We start from the raw sequence: 10,010 nt of genomic DNA, 5'->3' as shown, positions 1-10,010 counted from the left end.
AGCCAATCTTGGTTGACATTGGGTAACTCTTACATTAAATTACATGAGCAATGAGTTTTACAAATTCAAAATTACAGCTATAAATGAATTAACCGTGAAAACTGCCAGGAGCTGGCTCAGCAAAATCCCAAACCCTTCTGTCCTAGTGACACAGGCCTAAGCTTTTGCTGACTGTACTACCACATGCACAGACCTGATCTGTTTGATTTGCACATGAATGCTAACATTTTTTAAGAATTAGAGCATTTATAGGTAGTGCCTCCAATAATTACTAACTGAATTATCTGCCTCTCTTTCTGTGCTTCTCAGTTTCCATCAAAGCAATTTTTATTTTTTTTAGCCTCTTTCCTATGTGTGTATAAAATAGACTCTCCATCCATGTGACCATGTCCCCAAAAAGTGACTGGCCTAAGGAGGAAGAAATTATGCTCTTTGCTGGGAGTGAATTAAGTTATTTCCTCAGCCATGGTTTGCAAAACTTTTATATACATGCTAAATTTTCTCTGAGCTCAGCACGGCCCTCAACTGAAAATCCACTGCAGAAGGCATCCCTAACATTCATGCTATACAGCTGCCCTCAGTTACTTACTTATGTCTGCAATGGGATTACCTATGGGATATCTATGGGCTTTATGCACCTGGGACAAAGTTGTCCAGCAGGATGCCTGTTTGTGAATACCCGCTCCCGCCTCTGCCCAAAGGCAAATGCCTTATTTAATTCTGTATTTCAAGCCTGAATAGAATCAGCTCAGGCCTCTGTGAGTGGAAAATACTGGCTTTCACAGACATTTGAGTCATATATATTGCAGCTGGCCACTCAAACACGCCTAGAGCTTGATGTGCTGAACGTGAGGGGCTGTATGTTTGGTTGTTCACATTGCTCCTGATTTGGAAGGTAAACCAGACTAAAGAAAAGTCAAGTCTATGTTTACAAATACATGTCTGAGTTGGAATGATGGCACAATGCTAATACTTGTTAATGATTTTTTTTTTTTTTTTAAATAAAGAGCTCTGTCAACAAATATATCCTTCTTTATGTCAGGCTGCAGCATCTACCATATAATGATGTATTAGTTATGCATGCCTGAACTAGTGATGCTTTTATGAGAACCAGTAGAGCCAAAAGTAGATCTTGAAAGATCCATTTTAGAGAATGCTACTGCACATATGATGTGGACAGGGAAGAGACAGATAGAGAAAACAGATAGATTTTTGTGTAATATAAAGGCAGCCTTGTGAGAAGAAGTCTTAAGAATATGGGATTCGCATCCTGGCTCTCACCACAGACCCCAGCATGACTGGGCAAGTTACTGAATCTCTCTCTGTATACATATCATACAGCCTCTTTTTCTTGCTCATGAACACAAAACCTCTGTGTGTGTGTGTGTGATATGCATCAGGACTTTAAAACATTTCTGCCGGAATATCAGTAAGACCATTTGGGCAGCTGAATCTCAGGAGGCAGGAAACCTTTCCTTTACTTTTAGAGACCTGGCTATGCTTTGAAGAGGGAAATCCACTACACTTATGAGTTGTAGGATGAGATTTAACTATGCATCATAAAACTGATTCACAATCAAATTCTCTGGTATGCAAGAAAGCTGCAGTTGGCTTGTTCTGATAGCATTTTTGTGAACTTCATGTTTTTCAAAGAGTGAAGCACAAATGCTTAAGTATAAACATGGACACGATTACTAAATATACACAATATGGTGTCCTATGCACACACAAATAAATGTATACTCCAAATGGTTTCTGTTCTGGCAAAGAAGCCCACAGTGCACTCTGTACGCCACTTCAAGGCCCCTTGAGAGCAGCGTATTTCCTGTAGCCTCCCTTTCTCAGTTGCAAGTCTGGTCAGCTCATGCGCTCTCTGCCACAGAGGACCACCAGCAGTACCATCCAGCCTGTGATACCAGACACTGGCATCAGCAGCAATCATAGTCTCTGGTGAGCCACATATTGGAACCCTTGCTAATTAGAATCAAGTCATTAACACAGAGGATTTCTTCCACCTGAGACTATGGGGTGCAACATCTATTTCTGTTGGTCCTGTTTCAATTTCCATAACAAGACACTGCAAATGTCTTAAAATTATTGTAACCATTGGAAGTTATTACCCTGATCTTGGGCCACTAGGCTGTAGTGGAGCTTTGGTCTCCTTTTGTGGCAATCTTTATTTTTGTTATAGACCTGCCTCAGCCTTTCTTTATCAGGATGTCCTTCATTCTGGGGATACCTTCTGAATGGAGCAAGTTTGGGTGATCACAGAAGGGAGCTACTGAAACTTTCCATTGCCCTCGTGGCAGGAATTTCCTCTGACTCCATGCAGTCTACAGCATGGTGTTTGTGACATACTTCCCTAAAGGTGCAAAATCTAAGTTTATGAACAAATGCAAGCAGAGGGGTACATCTGAGCATGACCAGGGTAGCACCAGCAATCTGATCAGCACACCTTAAGCAGCTGTCTGCCATTACACTGGCAGTGAGTAAGTGATCAGCAATCACATATCAGTGGCAGTGATAGCAGTGTAATCACACCCACCAGCGATCACCTGATCATGCTCTTGGGAACTGCTCTTAACAGCCAGTTTTGCAACACTCTGAACACCTTGCAGCACCTGTTAATAGAAAGATAAGAAGTGTGAAAATGCACACACTTCTTAACACTTCCATGAAAACATGGTATAGATCAGAATTAAGTGAATTCATAAATACAGGATTTGACACAAAAATTCTCCTCTTGTCAGAATCCAACACTGAGTAACAATTTGTAAGGGCTGAGCCCATTAATACAGTTATATTTACTCTCTCTAATAAGTACAAGTCCAGGGTAACAAAATACCAGATCCATAAGAACATTTTAACAATCAAAACTAACATGATCTAGCAGCAAAGTTCAGAACACTTGTTTATCATCAATACTATTAAACAACGTCTCTCCATTAAAATGAATTATACATCATGTACACCTGTAGAACTAGAGCCTTTAAGCACGCAGTCATAACATGCCCTTCTTGCAAGACTGCACCTTCATTGCATGTTTGCTGGACCCCACATACCTAGGAAAACACCCTGTGAAGAACTCCAGCCTCTCTTTGCATAAGGCTAAGAGGATAGTTTGACACTAGGATAAGGATAAGCAGACCTGGGCAATGTATTTTTGGTGCTAGGTAATTTGCTCTTGAACAGGTCCTCATTTTCACAGGAATAACTGTAAAGTGTCACCACAAGATGGTTCCAACTGTCTATCCATGCCTTATGCTACGAGGTCTGTGTTGCAGATCTTACTTTGAAGTTTCAGGGGACTTTTATCTAATCAAGAAAACACCTGAATGGATCATTTGACAATAAATTTCACAATCATGCAACAGCAACTGATTGCTGTACAGGTAAGGCTCTGCAGCAATTCTCCCAAGTAACAAGTGATAGGACAAGAGGAAATGGCCTCAAGTTGTGCCAGTGGAGGTTTAGGATGGATATCAGAAAAAAATTTCTTCATGAAAAGCCTTATCAAGCATTGGAATAGGCTGCCTAGGGAAGTGGCTGAACCACCATCCCTGGAGGTATTTATAAGACTGGTAGGCGTAGTGTTTAGGGACATGGTTTAGTGGTGGTTTTGACAGTGTTAGGTTGATGGTTGGACTCGATGATTTTAAAGGACTCTTCCAACCTAGACTATTCTATGATTCTATGAATCCATAATTGGCAACTGGTATCCTGGACTGGAAAAAGGAGCTCCAAGGTAAACACTGTATGTTTTCAGGCAAATGTGAGAGCAGGGCTTAAGGACTGATCTCACAAACAAATCTGCAAAATTTAGTGGCCCGTAACTATCTTGGACTATCACATACTGGGTAGTTCAGCCAGCCAGATGACGGACTGATGCAAACAGAGAGGCTATAATCAACAGGAGGCTGGTCCCAATAACTGCAATATGAGAAGAACCTTACTTTTAGGTTTTCCATCAAAACTAGTATCTTCAAACTTTTTTTTTGGGTGGGGTGTGTGTGGGATGTTTATTTTCATCATTGAGTAATTGAAGGATTTTTGAAGTCTAAGCAAAAAATTCCAGAAAAATTTCTGTGGCCACAGGTTGGTTTACAGGCCTGAGAACAGTCACTGATACTGTGGAAATCCCTTTAATTAGTAAAATAATTGTCAAAGCATTCTTTGGTCTTTTTTCATGACCATATCATAATATATAATGTCAAATAATTGCAATGAGATTGTCTGTAGGCCAGAGAAAGTGATCATCTGAAATGAGAAAAAGCTTTTTGAAGCCCCATCTTTTTAATTTCCCTTGCTTTCTGCGTGTATTACAAGGTAAATTATCAGCATTTGTTCCTAGCAGAACATGTTTCTGTGCAGCAGAAACATTTAGGATACCTGAGAGAAGAAAACTACAAAAAAATAAATAATATTGGAGGTCTGTCTTTGTATGACAGAAGATGGATTAAAATGATAAATGGTGATGTACCTAATAAAGATTTTATAGATTGTACTTTATGATATCTTGTAGCACTTCCACCCTATTGGGAGCAGCTTTTCAGATTAACAATAGCCAGTGATGACACAGCATCTTTACAGTGGTAATAACTCTCTTTCCCGTACAATATACAAACTAATAATGGAAGTTAGTTACAGGATGGAACAATGGCCATCAGCTAAACTTTTGTTAATGAATCAAAAGGATACAAGATCTCTGACAGAGTGTTGCAGCAAAAGGTCCAACAACATCTTTGGACTCCCCTTTAATTGGCAGATAATGGGCACAAGCATGTGGAGGAAGGCAGTAAGCAAGTTGGAAAACTGGTTAGAAGAGCAAGCTGTGGGAGCAACTACATGCTAATGAGTTCAAAAGGAAATAACACTGAGGGGAAACACCTTAAACTGAATTCATACTCAGACCATTTCCTTTCTCTTCCCCTTCAGAGGAGAGGAGAGAGGAGAGGAGAGGAGAGGAGAGGAGAGGAGAGGAGAGGAGAGGAGAGATTCTCATTGTCCAAAGTTTAGAAATTACTTCCTTTGTTCCTGAATAAAATGTTCAAATCTGGATACCTAAATTAGGCTCCCAAGCCTATCTTTATAGAATTAAGTATAAAGTCACGTTTCTGTAACCTGTCTCTCTGTAAGTGGATCCCTTCACTCAGCCATGCAGAACGTGATATGCACAGAAATTTGCAGAGGTGAGGGCCTTAGCAAATAGAGCTGAGCCTTTCAAAAGCACAGTCAAGAAGCTTCCAATAGAATTAATGCAGAAAATAAAACACTGTGTCAAGTTTTGAAAAATCTCTCCCCTGACACCAGGAGTGTGGCCTGGCAGCCACATCTCCTACCCAAGTCCCACTGTTCAACACCTAATTTAATGCACAATTATACCCTGCAAGAGATAAGCATCCTGGACAGCATAGCAGTAGTTTATTCTTAGTTGTTTACACATTTTAGCTATTTTCCTGTGGGTTGACCTGTCCAGTCCTAAATTGCAAGTCTGAATGCAAACCTTTATGGCACCAAAAGATCATTCCAGCTGTATTTCTAAATAAGCAGTGATGAGTATGTAGCCAGTATTGCATTTAAATTTGCTGCTTCATTTAGAGAAGTGGAAAACAAAGACAGAGCGGCACTAATTCCTAGGTTAGGCAAGTGGAGATCAGAACAAAGCAGCGGGAATGCTGCAAACTTGAGAGGGTCTACAGAGGGAAAGCAGCCCCTCCCAGTGATTACACTGGCTATTCCTGCTCCAGTAATGACTTGCTCCCACCAGAAAGGGATCCTTTGAAGATCCTGATATATGTTTTCTAGGAAAACAGCCAGTGAGACCCTTACCAAAGGTGACTGCTGCCTCCACACAGGGATCAGTGTGAAAAATCTCCTTTCTCTTTCCTCTGTGATGTTGCTGATTGACTGCCTTCCCTGCTGTTGCAGGAGCTTGTTACCCCCATAAACAATAAAATTAAGAACTTGGTTTTAATCACACAAAGGTAGTAATATAAGGCATCTATAGGCATGAGCTTTTCCCCTGGGGAAGCAAAGAACAATCAGCTGGGTCTCATCAATGACTAGAAATTACCTCAAAGTGGTATGACATCTTTATCAATATGCCAACAATGAAGGTAACTAGGGTGCAGTTTCTGAGATGTTGGTCTTGGGTGAATTTCCTGTGTCGTGAAGTGGAACCGTGTTAATGTCCAGTCAAAGGCCCAGCAGACTTTGCTGGATGCCTGATGGCAGCAGTGCGCAGGCTTTTGCTGGCCGCCACTACTGACTTGGTTTAGCCAGACTCATTCCTGCAGCATGTTGCCTTAGGCAAAAACAAAGGGCTTACACAGCAAAATGAAAATCAGAAAACTCAGATGTAGTAAAAAAGGCTAAAAACACCCAGGCTAATCAGGGGATGGGAATCTGTGCTGGTCTGAGAAAGAAAAGGCAGGAGAATGAAATACCCTCTTGGCCTGACAAAACTCTGCACCTTACACACTTCTGTGTATCTGGGATTTCCTGTAACTGCTAGCAGGCCTCCAGGTACCACTACTCTTACAGGCCGGAATTTTCAGAGGTGCTTTTAATTCTGTGACTGTGGACCTGGACAGGAAATCTTTGTAACTTGGAACATATCATGGCACAGACCCTGAATGGAGTTCTCTTCTTATTTCAAAGTTATGTTGCATTGTAGGAATGTGAGTGCAAACTTGTGTATGGGATCAACAACACTGAGGGGAACTGGTTTTAAGGAAAAATAGATTCCTCACCACCTTTCTAACTCTGACCCTTGAATAAAGAAAACTAAAACACAGGCAGAAATACTTTTTAGAATTATCCTTAAAATAACTCAACCATCTGTTTTCTCTGGCTTGTTGTGAAGGGTTGTGAGACTGTGACAAAATGTTCCTATCCATGGCAAAGTAAGGAAATTATTTAGGCCTTTCCAGGGCTTTTTCTGTAAAAATATTTCAGGGAATCTGAAAAATTCCTCCAAAAATTGTCCTTAGGAGTTTCAGACCAGAATGGCAGGAAATAAAAAAATAGAGAGAAAAACAATAAAATTCCATAAACTCTAGGATTATTTTTTTCCCCACAAATTCTTGCTATGAAAGAAAATGGGTTTTCCATGAGATGACTTTCAATGTCATGGAAGAAGCGAGGGGATCTGAGATCATGGCACAGCTTGATGCCAGCATCACTTCTTTCAGAAACTCATCATGCTTTCTAACTCACATTGTGCTCACAACCCGCATCCAGAGAAAGCTGAGTAACACAACTGCTGCAGAAGTGCTGCCTTTAATAGCTGTGTTACAGCCACTCTTAGTCCCAACTATATTCCTCTGTTTGCATTCTACGTAGAATGGTTTTAGTTTTCAGCTTCGTTGAGCCTGTTAAATATTGATCACTACTGATCTCATTCACTGATGGGCCAATCTGTGACATACTCTAGCTCTTAATGTTGGAGCTGATGACTGCATTTGCTAAGTAAGGAGTAGCTCTCCTTGACATTAATTTTGAAGCAATGGTATTCAATAAAGCTTCCAGGGTTGTGTTTAAGAGGTTTACTCGCTCAGGGCCTCGGAGCAGGAATTGGAGGAGGATAAGAAAGAATTTCATGCAAGTTCTTTTTTCTAAATGCTTGTCTATGCACAAGGTTGTACAAAGATTTCTGAAAATGACCATGGAAAATACAGCTTCAGGACAGGTTTCTCTGGTCTGAAAGCAATTGCTTTATGCTGAGTCCTCCTGTCATTTTGAGAGTGCCCCTGTCCTTTTCACTATGAAACTCAGCCCCTAACTCCCTTCTGATCTAAAGGAACATGATAATTTATAGGGCCTGTGAAGATGGCAAGAAATACTAATCTTAAATGAAAAAAACCCAGAGATATTAAAAAAAAAGTCTTTTCACCTCCTATACGATTATTTGTAGCACATCGTTCTCAATTTTTGCAAAACACTTCAGAAATACCATATTGTTCCAATTTCAATGTAAACTTTTAAAAAAGGAGTTACACTGGTTCATTCAAAGGTATAGCTATCTGCAGTATAACACATTCATAGAATAGAATAGAATAGAATAGAATAGAATAGAATAGAATAGAATTTCAGCTGGAAGGGACCTACAGCGATCATCTAGGCCAGCTGCGGATACTGTGCTAGTGGCTGTAATCAACAAAATTCAGCTAAGTTATTCAGCAAAATAAATAATATTGAATTATTAAAGTTCTTATAGAATCTAAAGGTATCTTAAATGACCCTTCTGCAAAGTCAAAATTACTTTTAAAAAAGTTCACAGTTTTATCTTGTACAAGAAAGGAGTTGGATGCTTTTTACTTTCCAGCTAGGAAGTATAGACAAGAAATACCACACCTGGCATGATTGAGGAGTAGACAAAGTTACTTGCTAAAAGGCAAGCACCACATGTGCATGGTACTTCATGTGGCACAGGGGTATTTATCGCAAGCTCACCCTATGAAGAAAGACAAAGATGGACTGTGTCAGCCCAGCATTCAAATGCTCTTACCAGGCAAAGGATGCTACCAGTGACATAAAAACAGTTTGAACACAGGCCTACACACCCTGAAATTGCTCACTTCTGACCCAAACATACAAAACTCACGACACCTAAGAGCTAAAAGCATCGGACCATATGTCCTTGTTCCTCACAGCTCTTTGCAGCCTCCCACCCTTTACATTTTCAGTAACACATGAACACCTGAAATAAGGCCTCAGGTAGCATTGCCTTTACCACCCTACTTAGCTTTTTTCCCCTCTTTCCTCTATCACATTGTCATTTTGGTTAATTTTCACAGAAACACTGGCTTTAGAAAAACAAAATCCAAGAGTGATAATAAATGTGGGCTGAAAATCCATCCAGAATTACTGTACTGAAAAAAACAGATGTGTTTATTACAAACACATGCCTGCCCAGCTTCTACTTTGCCTGCAGCTCGCTTTTACTCTCAATACAGGATTCAAAGGTTTAACAGAGCAGTCAGGAAAACAAACAAAAAGTGTTTTCCTCTGTAACCCTGGTGGAGCCTCGGGTGTGTTCACAGCAGGAGTAAGGGGAGGTGTGGTGTGTGCTGGAGTGTGGTTCTCTCTCCGAGAGAACACCCAACAGGGTGTTCGCAGGGCACCTGCAGACCTGCGCATGCATCTTGAAACCTGGGAGGGCACTATCTAGGGGAATAATGGACTTAAAGTCAGTCTCAGACTGCTGCGGAGGAAGCCACTCCTGATGTACAATGGTGTAAAGAGTGAGTAGACAATGGGGCTATTTTGGTTTGAACCCAGAACTTCACAGTGAGGACTGGCATAAGGGCAAGCCTCAGGGCTGCAGGAAGAGCGACACTATTCCCTTTGTCCTCTTGAGTCAGGGGTGTGAAACTCATCTTGGAGGCATGTGAACAGCTGATACTATCAACAATGTAATCAAAAAGCTGCTTCAGATGCTTGCTTCCAGATTCAGTCAGGGTCATATTTTTCCCTTCATATCCTGTGACCTTCTCTTGCCCATTGCCAGAAGAGATTTTAAGTGACCTCTTTGTAAAGACCGCTTTATTTTGCCCCCACCTCCCTTTTCTGGCCTTTGCTTATTGAAGTTCAATTGGTACAAAAGAAATAAAATTGAAGGGTTCTTTCTAAACTCTGCGCTAAGGAAAGTTTTCCACATCCAGGAGCCACATGACCAGTTTCCCAGTGTATAAGCAGTGCAGGGTGGACACAACTAACTCTACAGTTCTTCTCACACACTTTGGAAGAGGAATGTCCCTACTTGCCAAATTTGCAGCAAAGAGTGTGACAGAGTGTGTATTTTGCTCTCAGTTCCCATAGCTGGGCAGTTCTGGGCTGCTTAGTGAGCTTTGAATCCGAAACTTCCACAAGTCAAAATTGCAGGCCTACCATGGCTATGCCAAAGCACTAAACCCAGCAGATGCACTGAACCCTTACAAAGATTATCCATTAGACAGTGACAAAATCCTCACAGCACAAATTGCAATTAGTACAAGCAAATGGGACCT

Source organism: Charadrius vociferus, unplaced genomic scaffold, assembly GCF_000708025.1.
Source record: "Charadrius vociferus isolate BGI_N301 unplaced genomic scaffold, ASM70802v2 scaffold586, whole genome shotgun sequence".
NCBI classification, from domain to species: Eukaryota; Metazoa; Chordata; class Aves; order Charadriiformes; family Charadriidae; genus Charadrius; species Charadrius vociferus.
The sequence above is the reverse complement of the archived record's forward strand: the minus strand, read 5'-3'. Positions refer to the sequence as shown.